At 45.9% G+C, this 19,501-nt stretch overlaps 1 pseudogene; it reads left to right on the top strand.

Moving 5' to 3' along the window:
• The first annotated feature begins 1,218 nt into the window (after window positions 1–1,218).
• On the top strand, window positions 1,219–19,490 carry LOC140223322 (uncharacterized; annotated as a pseudogene).
• The last annotated feature ends 11 nt before the right edge of the window (window positions 19,491–19,501 follow it).

Here is a 19,501-nt window from a genome sequence, read left to right as displayed (position 1 = left end):
CTAAGGGTATTATCCTGAGTCTCACAATACCCCTAGAAAAGAAGTTTTACCTGCGCATCTTCTCCTGAACTGTTTATGTTTAAATCTTAGAATTCTGTCTAACACTGCACTGTTAAGTTTGTTTTAATCTATGTTCTGTAATAACTCGTACCTTCTATATGTATGTAAAAATGTAATGTTTGTTGATGTTATCCCATCACGGATACTATCCTGATGTATGGCTATGAGACACGTCGTGGATCCTTCGAGGAGTCCTAGGGACACTCGACGGACTACCGGACTTATGCTGTTTTAGGTGCGTTTCGGATAATTGCTGTTCCGACAGCGATTAGGCGCACTTAAGCCAGCTTAAGTTGGGAGGTTCCGCCACAGCTGGTATCAGAGCCGCAGGTTGGGATAATCAACAGATATTACCTTTTAAAAATTGAGACTCTATTTTAAATATAAAAATATAAGTCACAGGTGGCAGTAGTGTTAACTGGTTGTTTGTTTTGCAGATGTTAACTGTTTGCTGCGTGTCGCTAGTATTCGGTAGTCTGTTATTTAGGGAGAGATTACGATGCCACCAATTTTCCTACGAGTGTGTATATAAGTCTGAAAGTACGTAGGAATCGTTGCATCATGTTTGCATTGCATATCTTCAAAACTTTTGGGTTTGGTGAGTGCCGTTAGACCTGACCTCGTTTCTTTTATAGGATGTTTGAAGAAGGCTACACTGATAAGGATGGATGGACCCGCGGCCATTATTTGGATAAGCCGGGATTCGTGCAGTTGCTTTGGAAGACGCTACAAGAATTAGGCTTTCACAATCCCCCAGAATACTATTGGAGGAAAGAAGATACTGGCCACAAACAATATTGCACTGTGTATGTGCATATTCCGGATGATGACACCCGTCCCAATTGGCGTCTGGAGGAGGTGATGGAGTCGGGTTTTGAGTTCAACGACACCATAGAAAGGGCGGCTATGACTGCTCTTACTGAATTATGTGAAAACCACAAGGTGGAGGTAGGATCGAGCTCCGCTCGGTTCTACCCTATCAAGCATCAAGATGATGGGATATGGAGGAGAAGGATTAAAGCTTTGAAGAACACTTCTAGAGTAGAGCATGATGTTTTGGTTGCTGCTGCTTCTGATTATATGACAGCTATGTACAACTTGCATCAAAATTGTATCAGAGAATATTATAACCAGAGGCAGAAGAATGAAGACGCTAAGATGGAGTTGATGGGTGCCCGACATGACAAGGAGATGTACAAAAAGGCGGCAATGGCAAGAGAGCATGACATGGAGAAAACGATGAGAGAGCAATCCAGAAGAATTGAGGATTATGAAGAAAAACTCAAAGTGATGCAAGGGTTCATTGAAGCCAGTAGGAGCATGGCAGATAGAGCGAGGGAGGAAGCTGAATCAAATGTCAATAGGCTGGAAGTGGAAAGATTCCAACAGCTAGACGAGATCCTGTCACTTCGTCAAGCTTTGGAGGAGATGCAGGCCCAGGTACCTGCACAAAATATTGTCAATGTTCCACCACCTCCACCACCAGAAGAGCCTCAGCCACTGAACCCGGAGGAAGCGGATCAATTAGTACCTGTGGTAGAAGTGGAAGAAGATCCGGTTCCACCTGCAGTTCCTGAGATAGATCTGTATGCTCATGAGAATCTGGAGGGATTTGATGTGGACATGGAGGACGACCAGGGTGAAGCCCCTGCGGGAAATCAACAGTTCGCTTGGGCTAATGCCAATGCTGATGGGCTAGATCCTCAGGGCTATGGACCCATGCAGCAATGGGGAGAAGAGGAACCAGAAGGCGGAGAAGAAGAAGAGGATCCTGAAGAAATGGAAGGAAACTCTGGAGTTAGCACCTCCGCATCTCATACTTCCCGCACTTTGAGCGACCCCGGGCCGGAGTCCGGAAGTGAAAATTCAGTCAATCAAGCCCCACCTGTCGCTCCCCCAGGGCAAACATTGATGACCGTAGACCAAGATATCCTGCAGGCGGCAATGGCTCGACTGGGACTAAATGCCGAGGAACTAGGCATTTTCCCCTATGATGGTTGAAGTGAACTTTGTCTGAAAAATGATGTAATATATTTATGTAAGATATGTGTGTTGGACAAGTAGTACGGAGGTTTTTGTAAAAAGTAACTCCAGGGCATGTATTATAAATAAGTATGTGTATAAGTATGGTTTGTGTGTGATCGTACTGCGATGTGTGACATAATAGTGTGCAGGAAACCGTTGATAAATTGTACCCTAGATATTAATATCCTGTTTACTCTTGGCAGCATGACGGATCCCAGAGGACCACGAGCTTCAGGTTCCAGAGGTCAGGAGGAGAATTTACCAAGAGCACCCACGCTGGCAGATGCTATAGCCAGCCTTATGAACTCCGGGGTAGAACAGGCCCGATTACTCCAGATGATCGTACAGAACACTGGTAATGGTGGACATAGGCGGGATCGGGAGCAGGGTGTGTCCTACACCCAATTTCTGGAGACCCGTCCCCCAGTATTCTTGAAGGCCGAGCATCCACTTGAAGCTAACGAATGGCTTCAGACTATGGAACAAAAGTTTCGAGTAATTCCCCAATGTACCACCACTCAAAAGGCCGAATTTGCGGGACTCCAGCTTCAAGGTCCCGCAGGGACTTGGTGGACCAGCCATCTGGCCAGGCAGCCAGTGGGTAGGGAAGTCACGTGGGAGAATTTCAAGGAAGCCTTCCGGACGCAGTTTGTGCCGGAAGGTATCATGAGAATGAAACTGGAACAGTTCTTAGGGCTACAACAAGGAAATCGCAGTATTCTGGAATATACCAGTGAGTTCGACCACCTAGCCCAATATGCACCAGAACATGTCAACACCGAGTCCAGAAAGAGAGATTGCTATCTTCGAGGACTCAACGCAAGAATGCAGGAAAAGTTGTCCACCTGCACTTTCGCCGACTATAGCTCTGCGGTAAGTACGGCTATTACCGCGGAAGAAAAGATGAGAATTTTGGATGAAACCTTGAAGAAAGAAGAAGCATTGAAAAGGAAAAATATTCCTTTTGGGAACTTTGGGAATGCTCCACAGAGAATAAAGGTGGTATATCGAGGTCCTCCTCGACCCATGTATCGACCTTCATTTCAGCAATGGCCTTTCCAGTCTTGGAATGCTAGAGCTCCCAGTGCTGCCCCTCGTCCTGGAATTGCACCACCTCTCGGGTTTCGTAACCCTACTCCTCCAGGAACTCCACAGGTTTGTTTCAACTGTGGAAAGCCAGGACACTTCGCCCGGGACTGTCGTTTTCCCAAGGTTGGGGGAAACGCAAACTTAAGGGCTCAGACCTCGGGCCAAGGCACTGGACAAAAGTTTGCCCGTCGTAAGTTCGTCAACACCAAGACGGGACAAGCTCATTATATGAATGTAGAAGAAATTCCAGAAGGAGAGCCTATCCTGGCAGGTATGTATCTTGTTAATGATTATCCTGCCATGGTTTTATTTGATTCAGGCGCATCACATACTTTCATAAGTAGAAGGTTTGTCATACAACACCAACTAGAGGTCCATACATTAAATCTCAAGTATGCTATTCAAGCTACTGGGGCCACACAGAATACAAATCAAGTAGCTCTCAATGTGATTTTAAACCAAGAAGGAAATAAGGTGGGTGCTTATCCTTTAATTTTGGAAGATCAAGGAATAGATCTTATTTTGGGAGTAAATTGGATGAAGGAACATAAAGTTCAGAATAATATGGTTAATCGGGTCGTTAGCATGAAAGATGACCAAGGCCACTCTTTTGAGCTCCAATTACCCGCTCATCCTTGTTTGGACCAGATGGTCAAAAAGACTAGAGCAGTGACTCTAGAATCTATTCCTGTGGTTAATGAGTTTATAGATGTATTTCTAGAAGATCTGCCTGGGCTACCGCCTGATAGAGCGGTAGAATTCACTATTAAGTTAGAACCAGGCACCGCTCCTATCTCTAGAAGACCGTATCGAATGCCACCTAAGGAGCTAGCAGAATTAAAAATACAACTCCAAGAATTGTTGGATAAGGGTTTTGTTCGACCTAGCACTTCACCATGGGGCTGCCCGGCTCTATTTGTTAAAAAGAAGGATGGCACATTAAGGCTATGTGTGGATTACCGCCCTTTGAATGCGGTAACCATTAAAAACAAGTATCCGCTGCCACGGATTGACTTGTTGTTCGACCAGTTGTCCGGAGCTAAGGTCTTTTCGAAAATCGACCTTCGGTCAGGGTACCATCAGATTAAGATAAAACCCGAAGACATACCAAAAACAGCCTTTTCAACCCGATATGGACTATATGAGTACTTGGTTATGTCTTTCGGACTAACAAATGCCCCAGCGCATTTTATGTACCTCATGAACTCAGTATTCATGCCAGAGTTAGATAAATTTGTGGTCGTCTTTATAGACGATATCCTTGTCTTTTCTAAAAATGAAGAGGAACATGCGCAACACTTGCGCATTGTTCTAAATAGACTCCGGGAACACCAGTTATATGCCAAGTTCAGTAAGTGTGAATTTTGGTTAAAGAAAGTTCCATTCCTTGGGCACATACTGTCCGAAAAAGGAATTGAAGTAGATCCCGGAAAGGTCAAGGATATACTGGATTGGAAATCACCAACCTCTGTGCATGAAGTGAGAAGTTTCTTGAGAATGGCCGGCTATTACCGTAGGTTCATCCCCAACTTCTCAAAAATTTCTAAACCAATCACAGAATTATTAAAGAAGGAAATGAAATTTGAATGGAAGCCTGAGTGTGAGGAATCATTCCAAGTCTTAAAGAAATTGCTGACTACAGCCCCAATGCTAGCTCAACCTGACCTAGAAAAACCCTTTGATGTATACTGTGATGCCTCTGGGACAGGCATAGGGTGTGTTCTGATGCAAGAGGGCAGAGTTATTGCTTATGCTTCTCGTCAATTGAAGCGTCATGAAGAGTATTACCCTACCCATGATTTAGAACTTGCCGCCGTAGTGCATGCATTAAAGATATGGCGACACTATCTTTTAGGTAGTGAATGTCGTATCTTTACTGACCACAAAAGCTTGAAATACATCTTTACTCAAATGGACTTGAACATGAGGCAAAGACGGTGGCTAGAACTGATTAAAGATTATAAGGTAGAAATCCATTATCATCCTGGTAAGGCTAATGTGGTGGTCGACGCCTTGAGCAGAAAGGCCCAATGCCACTGCACTACCGTCCAGTTTAACCTTAAGACCTTGTGTGAAGAAATCGAAGACTTGAGTTTAGAAATGGTGAAACAAGGCACCCTTCAGAATATTATGATCCAAGATACCCTAAAGGAAAAGATTATAATAGCCCAAAAAGAAGATCCATTGATTAAGATACTATATCAGCAAAAAGCCGAAGGGAAGATCCCCGAATTTAATCAAAAAGAGGATGGAGGACTGTACTTCAAGGACAGGATAGTAGTTCCTAAAGATGAAGACTTAAGAAGATTAATCTTAGAAGAAGCACATCTGTCCAAGTTTGCCATTCATCCCGGAAGCAATAAAATGTACCAAGATTTAAAGCAAAGATTTTGGTGGGCCAAGATGAAACCTGAAATTGCAAGATATGTAGCTGAATGTGATACTTGCCGAAGAGTTAAATCCATACTACAAAAATCGGCAGGTTTACTACAACCTTCAGAAATCCCTGTCTGGAAGTGGGAGGATATTTCCATGGACTTTATAGTTGGACTGCCTACCACTTCAAAGGGATATGATTCCATCTGGGTTATTGTCGACCTCCTTACTAAGTCAGCTCACTTTATTCCAGTCAAGACTACTTATCCGGTGTCGACATATGCTAAGCTCTATATAACCCGGATCGTATCCTTGCACGGAGTACCAAAGACCATTATCTCCGATCGAGGTTCCCAGTTTGTTTCCAGATTCTGGGAACGATTACAAAAGGACATGGGTACTACCCTAATTAGAAGTTCTGCCTATCATCCTCAAACTGGAGGGCAGACAGAAAGGGTCAATCAAATTTTGGAAGACATGTTAAGAGCATGTGTCCTTACCTTCTCTAAGCTATGGGATGAATGTTTGCCTCTAGCTGAGTTCTCCTATAATAATAGCTATCAAGCTAGTATTAAGATGGCACCTTTCGAAGCCTTGTATGGTCGAAGATGCCGAACTCCTTTAAATTGGTCAGGAGTAGGAGAAAGGACACATTTGGGATCAGATTTGGTTATGGAAACCGAGGAGAAGGTCCAGAAGATTCGCAAACATTTAGAAGTAGCCCAGTCCCGACAAAAGAGTTATTCGGACAAAAAGAGACGGTCCTTGGAATTTCATACCGGAGATTTTGTATACTTGAAGGTATCTCCCATGAAAGGAGCACAACGATTTGGAGTAAAGGGGAAGTTAGCCCCAAGATATATTGGTCCCTATGCAATTCTGGAACGAAAAGGACCAGTGGCATATAAGCTGTTGTTGCCAGACCAACTTGCTTCTATACATGACGTATTTCATGTATCCCAGCTTAAAAAGTGCTTAAGAGTTCCAGAAGAAATTTTAGAAGATCCAGAAATTGAGCTCGAGCCCGATCTAACCTATGAAGAAAGACCCATTAAAATTCTGGATCAAAAGACACGAGATACCTGAACTCGAAATATCACGTTTTACAAGGTACAATGGAAAACTCATACTCCGGATGAAGCTACTTGGGAACAGGCTGAAGACCTAGAGTCTAAATATCCAGAATTATTTGAAACCGTCAGGAACAGATGAACAAAAGCCCCCACCCCACTATCCTTGTACAGAAAAAGAAAGAATAATTGACCTGACGCAGTTTCCTTTCCATTCTCAAAACCGAGGATTTAACCCCGGAATCTCGGGACGAGATTCTGTTAAGGGGGAGAGGCTGTAACAGCTACCAATTTAGTCATCTAAGTGACTTTGAAGAATTAAAAGCAAAATGAGAAGAAAAGAAAAAGAAATTGGCCGAAAATCAAATTCGGGTCAAATTTGACCGAAATTTGAATTTTTAATTTGAAATTCAGAAAAATTCGGCAAAAATATGGAATACAAGTGTAAGAGTGATTAGAACTTAGGGATCAAGAATTTGGAACAGAAATGCTGCAAATTATCTCAAAGGAATTAAAGAAAGGAAAAAGAAAACTAAAGTTACTGTTCCTCGTCTGAAAATAGAATTTCAGAAAAACAGCCCCAGAGTCCATTTTGGAAATTGATTTATGAAGAATTTTTCAAATAAGTGCATCAGGACAACTATACCATGTTGAAGTATGAACTCTGGGCTACAAGATTTGGGTGTTGTTGGCCAGGAACAGTGAAAGGAAGGAATTCAAATTCAAGCTCAAAGTCAGCACATTATCACAGTTAACTGTCACTTTGAAAATGGTTAAGTCTGAAACCGACAGCATAGGGTCGACTTTGAATTTGAATTCGGAGCAATGTAGATCAAGAAGGGTAGGTGTTCTTGGGCAAAATGGAACCTTGGGATGTTGTAGAATACATTTGGGAAGAAGTTGGACTAGAAGAAAAAGAATTGGGTCACTGAATTGATTCACCAAGTGAGATCGACGTCACTGTCAGTTAACTGACGAACTGAATTTTTGGATTCAGTCAAATTCAGACAGACACCAGAAACAATTCAAAATTTTGCCCGGCTTGATGTTTATCTCGGGTAGAGCCAAAATAAAAGTTGGGGAATTCAAGTTTATCTACAATATTGGTTAAGACACTCGTGCACCGTCGGATTGGGAATCGGCCGCGGTGAAGCTCTGAAGATTTCGGGCATCAGGAGAAAGAAAAGGGGCGATGACAGAGCAGCTGGACGTGTCGCCGCTGCCGTCGTCGGTCGCTCGCCAGCGCAGATAGCTAGGCCACCTCCTCACCACATAAGCCTATGGGTAGGCCACGGTGTCGCCCATGCGCGCGGTGAACGCTTGAATAACTACCGCTCCCGCGCCGCCGTTTTCACCACCGCTCTTTTTACCGCCGCCAGCGCCTCTCCTGTCAAGCACCGCCGCCGAGCAAAATTTCACCGCCACGCCTCGCTTCCCGTCGATTCCTCTCACCCACTCCTCCACAGACACCCCACCTACACCCCAGCCAAGTTGTTATCCAACATCCATGCCGGAGTAACCGTGCTCGCCGTTGTTTCTGTCCGCCGTCGCCGCACCGCCCGCTCACGGTGAGCCCTACCTTGCGCTGCTCCCCTTTCTTCTTAAGTAGTCGTAGGCAAGTCCTTAGGGTCCTAGGATGGTGTAGGAGTAGTTGTTCGAGTAGTTTGTGCCGTCGTCGTGAGTAGTCGCGACCGGCCGGAGGTGTCGCCGCCCGTCGCCGTGGAGGGAATGGCTCCGGCCATCTCCCGAGGAGCTGTTGCCGCGCACGGGTGCGTGAAGGTGTAGGGGTGCTGTCCTGACCTAGCATCACCGCCGGTGGGGCGCCGGCCGGCGAGTCGCGCCGCCCCCTGTCGCGCGCGTTTTGGCGGGAGGAGGAAGAAGCTCCTGGTCGCTCGGGCCCGCGTGGCAGAGAGAGAGAAAGGAGAGGGGGGGGGGAAGGAGGCCGGGCGCGCGGCCGTCTGTTGGGCTGCGGCCTTGAAGCCCAGCGACGTGCGCGCGATCGGCCGTAAAGGGAAAAAGGCCGGAGGCCCAGAGCAGCTAGCAGGCCGCGCTCGCGGGGGAAATGAAGAAAAAGGAGAAGAAGCCGTTGGGCCGAAGTCGGACCGGGAAGTGAATAGGAAAAAGAAAACGGCCCACGGGGCCCGTTAAGAGGAGAAAAGGGCCGGCGGGTAAATAGAACAGGAGAAAGGTGGGTCCGCGCCGTGGGGCCCAACGCGCGTGAGAGAGGGTAGGTTGGAGCTGAGTAAGAAAAGTTTTTCCGGGAGTTTTTCGGGAAAATTAGATTTCCTTTAAGAAGTAATTAGTTTAAATCCGTTTTACACCTTTTAAATCACAGAAATTTCTAGGAGTGTCCAAAATTAGTGAAACCAATTTTGTTAAGCTTGTTTTATTTTCCTTTATGCATTAAAATTTTTACACCCTAGAAAAATAATAAAGATTTGGGTATTTATTTAATGCCTTCCTTTTAAGGTAATTAAATAAATGCTTAATATTTATAAAATGTATAAAATATGAAATAACATTTTCTTAATCACAAATTGTTCTTAACTCATAGGAAATTAGATTTTCAAGTTAGAAAATAATTATAACTTTTTCTAAAGATAAAAGAAAAAGCCTTAAGGAGGGTTAATTAGAAAAATAAAAATTGTGGGTTAATCTTTTTGGGTTTATGTGTGTTGGCTTGCAACTTTATCATAATAGGTTGTATAGTCCTTGTTGGCTTGCAACTTTATCATGAAGGAAAGTTGTATAGTCTTTTATTCAAAATTTTGCATTTCTAACCCCTGCATGTGTTATGCTATAGATCCCGAAGCACCAGAAGGAGAATATTTGGAATTTTCAGAAGGACCTTCGGAGTTCGAAGAAGTTTTTGAGTTAGTCCCCTGTGAAGCCAACCCGTCAGAGAATACTAACTTTTTAAGCGAACAAGGCAAGCCCCGGTGCATTTAAACCTATCTATTTTGGAGTCGTTATTTCATGTGTCTAGTTATCAGGTTATTTGCTTTATGTATACACTAAGTCTAGGAGTTTCCTGAAACCTATTCTTGTGTATGATCATGCCTTGTTTTAAGGACATCTTTGCCACTTGTTGAAACCTTAGAAGACAACCCAAGTCTAGAAATGCTAGTTGCTTAAATGCTTGGTTTACCAACCTTAAGGAAAACTTTTGAGTCATACATGTTGCTTATGGAAATAGCTTGGAAAGTTGAAAGCGGACAGAAGCTAGAGATGTAGTTCTGTCTGCTAGATTAATTTGGTTAAGGCCCGATTTGTTGTCTTAACCTTTGATCAAGTGATAAGCATCTGATCACTTACTGGGTATGGGACCAGTAAAGCCCAGTAGGTTAGTAAACTCTATGATCGGGAATACTTCGTACCCGCGCTTGACGTGCTGGAGATTGGCAGGGATGTAGCCTGAAACTCACATGGAGATCGGGCCAGACGTGGGGTCCCATGTGGGGGTGCATCCCTGGGTCCGGGTAGTCGTATTCCTAATCATTGATTTTTGCTAATCGAGAGGTTGTTAGATACGACCTGGACAGTCGTATAAAGCTGGTGATCAGGGTACTCTCCTGCAGGATGTAAATGGGTCCGGATCACCGCAATTCTCGGTTATGAATGCACTTGATCACTGTTGAGCATCGTAGTATCGATTCATGCAATATATATGTACCTTTGGTTGATATTTGATGTATGACTTAACATCTATGGTTGTTTTTACTTTCTGCTCATCATTTAGAATGGTCAGGTAATGACTTAACCCAAATAAAAGATAAAACTAAGGCATCACTTGTAGTAAGCTTTTCGGCAAAAGTTGCATCAGCCAAGTGCACCAAAAAGCTATCATATACATCCCAAGAAAACTATTATATTTGGTTAGTCGGGTAAGACTTGCTGAGTACCCAGTACTCAGGGTTTTCCCCTTGTGGCTATCTTTCAGAAGCCCCGCAGGAGTCTACAGAGGAGGAGACCCCGAAGCCCTAAGGGTATTGTCCTGAGTCTCACAATACCCCTAGAAAAGAAGTTTTACCTGCGCATCTTCTCCTGAACTGTTTATGTTTAAATCTTAGAATTCTGTCTAACACTGCACTGTTAAGTTTGTTTCAATCTATGTTCTGTAATAACTCGTACCTTCTATATGTATGTAAAAATGTAATGTTTGTTGATGTTATCCCATCGCGGATACTATCCTGATGTATGGCTATGAGACACGTCGTGGATCCTTCGAGGAGTCCTAGGGACACTCGACGGACTACCGGACTTATGTTGTTTTAGGTGCGTTTCGGATAATTGCTGTTCCGACAGCGATTAGGCGCACTTAAGCCAGCTTAAGTTGGGCGGTTCCGCCACAGGATGTATTGGGGAAACCACCTTCGGAGTCCCATTCGGAGGCAGAATGCCTTTGGAACTAACCCTGACACAGTCGATACCTTTTTGTATGGGCTCTGGATGCAGGGTGCAAAGAAGGGTAGGACGAAGGGCTCTCCGTCTCACGAAGGGTCCTTCGGGAACAATGGTGGGAAGACGATCCGAGGGGTCCTAGAGGAAGCCAGGGGGCCGCCTCCCTGATGCCCAGCTCACTCCTCTGGCGTAAGATCAAAGGAGTGGAACGAAGGGGCTTCGGCCTCCGAGGGGGCCATTCGTGCTGAGGGCCACGCTGTCCACCGCGTAAGTTGTGAAGGCTGTACGAAGAGATAGCTGGAGGGGTCCGTACGAGGGCTGTATTTCCCGTTGTACCCGGAATATTCCTGGAATCTAGCCATTGGGTAACGGTAAAATGTAATTGTACTTTGTGGTAATTGATCTTCCTGTAAATAGAGGCGCCACTGTAACTGGAAACTGAGGAAGCAGTTCTCATTTATTGTCTTTACTGTTCATTTAATTTCGGTCTCGTACTAAGTTGGTTAGGTTAGACACTCGCGTAATGGCCTTCTTCGAGGGGGGAGTCCTTACCCCTTCGGAAGGTGTATATCTGGTTGTTGTGACGGAGTCCTTTCCGGGACCGTCGTACACCAACAAGATGCAAGGAGCCTTCCTAGAAAATCTTAAGGTAGTAAGGTACATCTTATGAGCACCAACACCAAAAAGGCAATTACAACCTCGGTACAAAAACAATAGGAAGAACAGTAAAGCAAAATACAACAAGAGGTATCACTTTCACCTTGACTTATGGAAGGCCTCCGATTCATCAACTGGCGTGCCATCCACAACATCCTAGCTCATGGTTTTGACCCCTCAGCAAGAACTCGCCTTTTGTACCTCGAGCCGACGAACTTCTCTGCCTGGTCATCTAATATGTTGACGACACCTTACGTTTCGTGACGATGATCTTAGCAGTTTTCTTCCTTGATTGCATCACTCAATTAGAAGCTATGAGCATCCCACTGGAAAGTTTGGTAGTATCATGGTGCTTCTAATCTTGTTGCCTCCAATCTTGATCAACTCCAAATCGTCACCTTCTATGCAGAAAGGCCCACCAATCATCCCTCTTTGCTTGACATGGTTGCTTCCAACACCTGTTACTTGAACAAACAATTTTCCAAGAAACATTTGTAACGCCCGTAAAATTCACCAACCAAAATCACTCGATAAAAATTGCTTTCAAAATCTTTCACCGCTTGAGCTCTCTAAAATCCAGTCTTTCCGGCAAGTTCGCCATTCCGGTACCAAAGCCGACTGCCGTCCATCCGTGTTCCCCTTTTATCTCTCCACGAGTCACGTTGCGTGCTGGATGGAAGACCACCACGCGTGCCCACGACCGTTCCCTTAATCGCCGCCGTCTCTTCCTTTTTCTTGTCTTTTTCCTTCCCTTTTCCCCTTCCTTTTTCTCCCTATTTCTTCTCTTCCTTATTTCCTTTCTGTTCTTTTCTCCCTTCCTTTTTCTTTTTTTCTTTTCCTTTCTTCTCTCCTGGCTGAGCGCCAATCTTCTTTTTTTTCTTTCTTTCTATTTCCTCGCCGTGCGGCTAGCGCCTATCTTCTTCTTTTCCTTTTTTTCTCTCTCATCTTTTCTAGCCACACGCATGCCCACTAGCAGTGCTGCCGCTCCCTGGCTCCTTTTTCTCTTGCGCCTGGCCCCTTGGGCCCACACCTGCCGCACCACTTCCTTTTTCTCCTGCGCGCAGCGCCTTGTGCCTGACTCCCTGGCTCGTATGCCTGGCCCCTCCAGGCCCACACCTGCACAACGCCCCACGCGCACTAGGGCCCTCCGCCTGCACCTGGGCCCCACGCTTGGCCGCACAGCTGCCCCCGCGCTAGCCCCTGCTGCTCCCTCGCCTGCACCAGCGACCACGCGCCCCGCACTCCAGCGCCACATGCCAATGCCTCGCCCAAGTCCTGGCGCCCTGGCCTCGCAACGCCAGCGCGCATCCCCGGCCATGCACACGCACGCGACGCCGCTCGTGGCTCGTCGTCGCGGTCACCGCGCGCCGCAACGCCGCCGTGTCGCGCCAACAGCTCACCGCCAGTGCCCGACCACACTGTCCATGTGCATCGCTGTTCGAGCACGCCACCGTGTCCCTGTTCACCTCGCCGCGCGAGCCCAGTCCCGCCACGCTGCACATGCGTAGCTCCACCTCGCCACGCCACCGTCCTATGCGCCTCCTGTGCCCGAGCATCCCGGCTGCCATTAACTCTGCCTGTTCCTATGCGCCGCCCGTTGGCCACCACCTCCCACTCGCCTCCAGCCTATAAAAGGGCCTCCACTCCACTCTGCACTCCACCACCGAGCTTCCTGACCAACTCCCCCTCACTCCGGTGCTTCCAGTGCTGCTTCCGCTGTCTCCCGCCCGTCGCCGCGGAGCTGCCTCAGCCCGAGGTAAGGAGAGGAATGGAACCCCCTCGGCCTCCTCTTCATTTTCCACCTCTTCCCGGTTGTCGCCATGCCCCAACGCCGCCTCTCCCCAACCATGGCGCCCCCTCATGTTTATTTCCTGTGCCTGTTTCTGTCTCGAGGAAGAAGAAAGGGTAGCTCTGCCTTTTTGCCCCTCCATTTATTCCTTTTCGCATCCAGAACCTCCCACCTCTCTCAAAGTTCTCTCGCAAATTAGCCCTCCTACCTCCTAGAAATCATTACAAACAAGTCCATGGTTCTCGCAGTTTAGTCCTAAGCCTTGTTTTAACCCCTAAATACACCGTTATCTCATCATTTCATGCGCCTAACTTCCTCTAATTAATCCCAAATTTGACCACACCATCCTCTAAAATATTTCTGCCAAGGCACCTCCAAACTCCATGCATATACTTATTTCCTCTATTTACCACTCGCGTTCTCTGTTCGAGCTCAACGGGTAAAGCTTTAATTTTCTTTTATTTATTGTGTGCCTGATTGTGTGTGCCGTAGATCGCAGAGTGCCCGAGGTGGAGCCCGAGGAGGAGCTTGACGACCAGTACCGTGAGCCCAAGCCCGAAGACCATCACCGCGAGCAAGAAGTCCCGGAAGGCTTTGAGGACGGCATGTCCAATCTCACCCTTAGATGCATATTTATCCTAATTTTTCAAACACAATTTATTAGCCTGTTTTATAAAACTGCATATTGTTTTACTGCTGAAACATGGTTGGATAGCCACGCCTTGATTGTTATGATTATTCCTTGATTGTCCTATAATTATCTCTAAATATGATTTGCTCTGTTTGGATGATAATTACTGCTAGAATGCTTAGGATCTTGTTACTCAATTCAATCATGACTACAATATGTTTTGTTAAAGAATAAATGTGTGAGTGTTTTTAAAAAGGGAAAATGGGTTTTCGGAAATAAAGGAAAGAAATGCTTAGATCAGATGGATGGGTGTTTCTTGTGTGAAATGCCAATAAGTTGGGCTTGTACCTTTGTGGTTGAGCAAGGTTGGGAGATATCCATCTTATCACAAATTAAGAACCGAGTTGATGTGTTATCTTGCCTAACCCAACCATCGTGCAACCAATCGACCGTTGTATGCAGGAACGGCTTAGCATAAATCCCACTAGCTAGTCTGTTAGTCATCAGGAGAGCTGGTGAGCAATGGGAGACCATGGAGAAGGAGTAAGATCTTTGTGACTTAGGTCCCGGTTAAGACCTCGTTGGTAGGTCATTAACCCCTTGGTTGCTTCCGTGTTGGCTAGTCAGTCTTAGCTAAGGTGGGTAATGGCTTTGATAGGATCTGCATCAACACTAAGGTGATCATGCTGCGGTACCCTACTTGTAGGAAAAGTGTACAACCTCTGCAGAGTAAAAACCTATCCGGGTAGCTGTGTCCATAGCATTGGACGAGTTACGACTTGGTCACATAACTAGTGGTTGGAGATGGATGATTTTCATGGAGTGAGTTGGATTTTGGAAGTGTCCGGCAGTGGTGCCGTGAGCTACTGCGGACGGGGAGTCCGGTAGCATTAAAACTTGGATCCTTTGTGTAGGATCAACCCCATTTACTGATTCGGTTACTAAAGAAATGCTTTGTGAAAACCCTTTTGGAAAATGAACCCTTGCATGTGTTAAAAATCTAGCTTTATTGTAAATAAACCTTAGCCTTATCCTTGATATATCCTGTGCATATTCTTGATTGTATCCCCCTCCGTGGATGGGGTTAGACTTATTGAGTACTTTTGTACTCACCCTTATTTTATTGCTTTAGAGGAAGACCCAGACTTCATCGCTGAGGATTTCGAGTAGGAGGTCGCTTCCGCACCCAACACTGCATGTGGTGTCGGCCTTTGCAGAATGCTTCCGCGTCGTGTAGTCCCGAGTGCTGTCTCTTGACAGTAGCTTGGCTCGCTGCTGTTGTTTATTTACTTATCATTTTGGCGTGGCTTTCGCGCCCACTCCCTCGGGAGTTGTACGGTTTATGAACCATCTGTTAAATAAATGTGTTATCAGCCTCCTGGAACTGATATTTTGTATCACATTTAGTCTCTACTTAAATGGGGATGCTTCAACATTAGTCTTAAAAATAATTTACACAGCAGCATACCTTGTTTATCATCATTTGTATTGTCTTCATTAGTGTGGACACCATAGCAGATGCTGGGCCACTAATAGAGTTAGCATCTACTGCTAAAGAGCTGAGCCTTATGTTGTTATCATCATATTGGAGTGAATCTGAACTTGATGAAGTCCATCATCTGGCGTCTAGTATTTACCTGCTTTCAAGGACGTAAACAAGAGAAATAAGATATGTGCAATAGAAAAATTAGGGTTAGTCCAAAAAATTAGATAGATCACCCTAGGGTTTGAGTTGCTGATCCCCGACAATGGTGGTAGAAAAGCTTGTTGATGGTAGTTAGCACACCAATTTGTGAACCGCAAGCGCATGGATCATTGTAGGTTTTCTCTTAGAGTATTCATCCAAGGTTTATCAATCCATGGATCAGTAGCGAATTGACGAGGTGTTTCCATTTAATCTAATGGAGCAACCCTAATATGAAGCATCGATTGCATATAAAGGTAAACTTGTTGTAAAGATCAACGTCATGAATAAGTGTATATCATATCCACAGCAATATATGATATAACACCACTAAGGGTAGCAAGAGCCTATCATATTGTCGTTGTAGTTCTAGCCAACGAACAAGCACATCATGCATCTCATCCAAATCAATCTTTAAACTACTACCTCTGGTCAACCTCCCAAAAACCCCCACCCTACACAAAAGCAGACCCCATCACGATCCCCCCTATCAGCACAGGCAGTTTAAGGACACAAACACAAGTGAACATGTCTAGCTTTCATGAAGGATCGACATACTAGATCTAATCACCATGATCACATAAAGCATGCTATGTAGTCTAAACTATAGCATTAGACTAAGAAACAAGCATATTCATGATAGATAGAAAGCATAAATGAGGCATTGAATTGCTAACAGATTGGATGATATGAAGAATATTGTTCACATAATAGATGTATTAGATCATCACCTCCGAGTACATACTATCAACAATCTACTACTGGCTCTCCTGAACTCCACCATGGCACAACCGCACAGGGAGGCCATGGTGGCTAGGGTTTGGCCTAAGCCATCTCCTAAACAACTCTGAAAACTTGTGGTGACTGTTAGCTCCCTCTGATGAGTGCCCTAGGTTTTGTCAAGTTCTGGTGGATGGATTATGCATGTCGGTAGAAAACGAGGATATTTATAGTCCAGAGGTGCCGTGGGGCAAAGAGCACCCCGAACCGACCCAGAAAAGGACCAGACCAATTGGCCTAGGTCCCTCTAGGCTGATCAGCTCAGCCCCTACAGGCCTCCAATGCTCGAGCACTTCATACAAAATTTGTAGATCTTTTCGAGACATGCAATTTTCTCTATAAATTCGCTCCAATCGGAGTTCGGATGAGGAAGATATGGCCCGTGCATGTTCAGCTCCTCCTGCGGTCCTGTGGTTCAATGTTCGTATTTGGGCCTTCCAATGTCCAACATCCGGGCCCAAATCCAACTTATAGAAAAACCCTTCATTCATATCGTATTTCCTATGATTTTGCAATATGGTCCAAAACACAACACATATGTGAATATGGGGTTATTTTAGGTGCCAAGTGGCGGGTTAGTATAAGAATATGCATAAAAACACTATTCAAATATCACTAAAAGTGTGTCAATAACGAGCGTCAACAGCTTCATGTGATAGTGCTCAAACCTCCTCACGGCGGCTCGGAGACTCACACTCACCAACGTCATCCTGGTCGCCAAGCTGGCGCACACCATAGCGGGGTTCCTCTCGGCAAAGACAACACTTGACCTCATCGACCGCCCCCGCAAAGGCATGTTCTAAAGGGCCAAGTTGCTTGTGAGGTTGCTTGCTAGGCCAAGGACGAGGGCAGGCTTGGCTTGAAAGACCATTGCAGCAACGTACGCTGCCAAATATTACACACAGATCATCACATGACATTGAGGTCGTATCATTCACATCATACCCTGCAAAAAATAGTTAAGCGTAAAACATCTTCCACCGAAATACTATGAGGATATCACTATAGCAGATAGCAACGACAGTCCCTAAAAATCTCACCGAATTACATAGATCGCATCTATGAAATTGTTGTGAAAATCTCATCGGATTGATCAAATCAACCCAAATCTGAGCCATTCACAATGCCTCATTTTTCACTAGATCAATCCTATTGATCAATGCGATAGATATACATGAGAAGACCGCAACACATGATCTCAATCTACTAACTATGCACACGACTAGCCTCGATTGTGATTCCAGCCGGTGGGGATAAGTCATGCGCACAACAGAGAAGGAGCACAAACTAATCTTTTTGGTCACATATTGCAATCTACTCAAACCAATTCCATCCCCTCATGACCAAATGATCTAATCATACCGTGCAACATAAGAACCATCACATGAACCTAAACGTAATAAATAATATCTACTACTATCACATATCAACTATATGTGCAAGATCCAGACAAAAACTACGCAACCTGGCTCTAATGCCACTGTAGGGATACGCGGGTAGGCTACCTCTAGCAATAATAATTACATCTACTGCTTCACCCAGGAAACTTGCAAGTAGAGGAGTTATGGATCGTTACCACTAGACGCGCAGCGCAGCGGAAGAAGAGTTAGATGCGCGTCGGTGTAGAGGAAGTAGTCGATCGTCTCCTCTTTGTCCTCCCTCAACAGCAGCCTCGCGGCGATGTTACCCTAATCCCTTGTGGATCAATTATTCTGTAGGCTTTTAGTCCGAATTGTTATGATTGCCTATTGAGCATATTATCAACAAGAATACCCTCTACTGGTGAGATGGAGTCGTGATAAGTGTGGAATGGAGGACCATACTCTATGTAATTACCTAGCTTGGTGGTATACTTACGAGTCTCCGCCAGCTTGTTCATGCAGCGGATTGGAGGAGAAGGTACTGGTCGGGCTCCATCGGGCAGCACAACTTGCTTCAGTTGGCCGCTCGCAGCAGGGCCAGCTCAATTAGCAAAATAGCAAGGTGGATGGGTTTCGAGGACTCGTGGAACACGCTTGCTTTCTCGTGGTCCATCCCTGTCTCAGCATTCGTTGAGGACCTGTCGGTGAACCAAGTGTTGAAGGGAGAATGTGCCTCTGTCCGGAGCAGTGCTACAGGGGGACTGGACGGGCGCGCCGATGGAGAGGTTGGAGGGGACGAAGAAGATGCCAGGGAGGAGGGCTCTCAAGGGGTCGTGCCGAGCTGAAGAGATGGGGATTGTCAAATGGCGGCTTGACCTAGAGTGTAGAGGAGCGCATCCTTGTCTGGCACATCGCCACTAACGTGTACCTCGGCTGGTGGTACAAGAAACACACCAAGCAACCCGAGGCCGAGGTGGTCAAGGCGGTCAGGTGGTACAAGAAGCACACCAAGCAACCCAAGGTCGAGGCAGACGACGAGGCGGCCAAGGCGGTCGAGGCGCTCTCCAACTACATGATGTTCCTCCTCGCCACACGCCCCTACATGCTGTCTCCCACTGCCAGCCGGAATTCGTACCTGGAGGTGTGCTATGGTCTCACCACCAGAGGTCCGCGGTACAGCTCAGCTGAAGAACTGGCCAGTGTTCTATGGAGCTATGGGGATCGTCTATTGACGAATACTGGATCAATTTACAGCTCACATGGAGAGTACGGTTTTCATCTTGATTTCACAACACAGGATCATCTCAGATTGATTTTACAGACTGGGTGTAAGCTTGGCGCAAAGTTCATCAGCAAGGAGGTGGAGTTACAAGAAGCAGCAGGCACGCTGGAGGTGTTCGCTCAAGTGTGGCCGTGTGGGTGGAGACGTTGTGCTACGCGGCCAAGCGATGCAGCGAGGATTCTCATGCCAAGCAGCTCAGCAACGGTGGCGATCGATCTCATCACCGTCGCTGCCCTTCTGGTGAAATATCTCACAAGAAGTCATTTCCCACGGTACCCATTTTAATCCTCGGCGCG

Source organism: Setaria viridis, chromosome 7 (assembly GCF_005286985.2).
Source record: "Setaria viridis chromosome 7, Setaria_viridis_v4.0, whole genome shotgun sequence".
NCBI classification, from domain to species: Eukaryota; Viridiplantae; Streptophyta; class Magnoliopsida; order Poales; family Poaceae; genus Setaria; species Setaria viridis.
The sequence above is the reverse complement of the archived record's forward strand: the minus strand, read 5'-3'. Positions and strand labels throughout refer to the sequence as shown.